General features: G+C 47.0%; 1 protein-coding gene across 1 annotated transcript in view; it reads right to left on the minus strand.

The window, feature by feature from the left end:
- The window catches only part of LOC119597584 (U-scoloptoxin(05)-Sm1a-like), a 132,765-nt gene that overhangs the window by 118,001 nt on the left and 12,264 nt on the right, over nt 1-2,500 (minus strand). The gene's annotated exons all lie outside the window — the stretch shown is intronic.

Below are 2,500 nucleotides of genomic sequence, written 5' to 3' on the forward strand. Positions count from 1 at the left end.
TAATAATAATTTTAGTAATAATAATGATAATAATAAGAAGAATTATTAGGATAATGAAAATAACACCAACAAAAACAACAACGATAATAATCCCTCAGCAAACTAACAAAAACAACCCAAACAAAAAAATAACAACAAAGCAATAAAACAGACAAATAAAAATAAATCAGAATATCCACACAAAAAAAAAAAAAAAAAAAAATGGCGGCTGACGAAAAGTGCTCTCGAAGGATGCGGGCAGAGTCTCAATGTACATAAAACTTTTTTCGTAGATTCTTTCGCACCAAAGAGACGAGGAAGGAGGAGGGTGGACGATGTTGGCGACGTGTTGGTGAACTGCACTGTTCATTACGGTGTTATTTTGGAATTTGTGTGGAATGGGCGGGTGGGGGGGATGTGTTACTCTCACCGCGTTTGGAAAGCCCGCGAAGATCTAGGTTTTGGCGTTATTTGCACCGTGGAGGAGGGAAGGAGGAGGGGGAGGAGGTAGGGAGGGGGGAGGGAAGGGAGGGGGGGATTGAGGGGGGAAGGGGGATTGGAAGGAAGGGGGGGAGGGGAGGGAAGGGGAGGAGAGGGAAGGGAGTGAGGGGAAAGGGGAGGGGGTTGGAGGGGAGAAGGGGACGGGAGGGGAGGGGGAAGGAGGATAGTGGTAGGGAGGGGGAGGAAAGTATGGAAGAGAAGAAGGAAAAGCAGAAATAGGAAGAGAGGAGTGAAGAATTTGGGAGAGAAAGGTACACGCACAAACACCTTCACCCTTTTCCCCTCTCTCTCTCTCTCTCTCTCTCTCTCTCTCTCTCTCTCTCTCTCTCTCTCTCTCTCTCTCTCCTCTCTCTCTCTCTCTCTCTCTCTCTCTCTCTCCTTACCCTTTTTTTCCATTTCCATTTTCCACGTTTCGCCTTCCTCCTTTCTCTCCTTCCCTCTTCCGCTTTCATTTCCCCAATGCTACCTACTCCTTTCCCCATTCCATCCCTCTCCCCCCTTCTCCCCCATCCTTTCCCCTTATCCTCCTCCTCTCTCCCCTCTTCTTTCTCACCTCCCCCATCTTCCTCCCCCTCTCCCCATCCTTTTATCAACCTCCTTCCTCTCCCTCTCCCATTCCCCCTCACTACTGCCTCAATCTCTGTGGTGATATCACCCACAATCTCCCCTCCTCCCCTCTCCCCCTCCTCCCCTCCCCCACCCCATACCATCATCCGCCTCCCCCACAGACGACTCCCCCCCCTCCCCCTATCCTCATTCCCACCTGCCCCGCAAACTGCCTTCCCCCTTCCCCCTCCCCACTCTCCCCACCCACCCCCACTAACTCACCTCCTTCCCTCTCTCTCCTCACCCCACAAACTTCCTTTCCCCACTCTCATCCCCCCCCCCACAAGCCCCCTCCTTCCCTCTCTCTCCCCTTCCCCCACTCCTACCCCCCTACAAACTCCCCTTCCCATCCCCCCTCTCCCCCACTCACCCCCACCCCACCCCACAAACCCCTCCCCTTCCGTTCCCCTTCCCTCTCCCCCTCCACCCACCCCCCCACACACTTTTTTCTCCCCCACAGATCGAGCCTTTGCAACCGCCACCGCCGCCCAATCAATTGCAAAACCTCTTGCCTGTGTGGTCGACGACGGTTCCCTGGTCTGCCTCTTTACCCGGTCGCGCTACCTGGCCTTGCAATGCAGGAAAAAGGGGGGGAGGGGGAGGGGAGAGGGGGGAGGAAGGAGGAGGAGGGAAAGGGAGATAGGGGGAGGGTAGGGGCGAGGGAAGAGGAAGAAGGGGGGAGGAGGAAGGGGAGAGGGGAGGAGGGGAGAAAGGGGGAGAATAGGGAGGGGAGAAGAAGGGAGGAGGGGAGAAAGGGGGAGGATAGGGAGGGTTTTTTTACCCTTTTTTTCACTCCTTTCTTTTCTTTTTTGTACTTTTTTTTTGGGGGGGGGGCTATTTTAATCCTTTCTTTGCCACGTTTTAATTTTTTGTACATTTTTGTCTTCTCATGTGTTTTCTCATGTTGTACTTTATCTGTACATTTTTTTCATTTTTTTTCTCTCTCTCTTTTCTCATTCATTTTTCTTCCTTTGTCCTTGTTTTGCCATTTTCCTTTTTTTCATCTAAATTCTTTTGGGCAATGTAATTTTTTTCTTCTCGATTTTTTTTCTCCTTTTTTTTCTTCTTTTCATTTGATTGTTTCAGTACATTTTATTTTCACTCTTTCTTTTTGTTTCTTCTTCTTTTATAATTCCATTTGCTAAATTTCCTTTTCCTTGTATTTTAATTTGAATCAAAGAAAGGTAAATGAATATAAGAAATTAATTGGAAATAGGAGTTGAAAATAGAGAGCAATTGAGAAAAATGTGCATTATATATATATATATATATATATATATATATATATATAATATATATATATATATATATATATAGTGTATGTTGTATTGTGATGTGTGTATGTAGTGTTGTGTATACACACACACACACACACTTCTATTTATTATAGTAGGTATCAATATTGAGTGGTCAA

The sequence above is a fragment of the Penaeus monodon genome, chromosome 39 (genome assembly GCF_015228065.2).
Source record: "Penaeus monodon isolate SGIC_2016 chromosome 39, NSTDA_Pmon_1, whole genome shotgun sequence".
In the NCBI taxonomy this organism is placed as follows: domain Eukaryota; kingdom Metazoa; phylum Arthropoda; class Malacostraca; order Decapoda; family Penaeidae; genus Penaeus; species Penaeus monodon.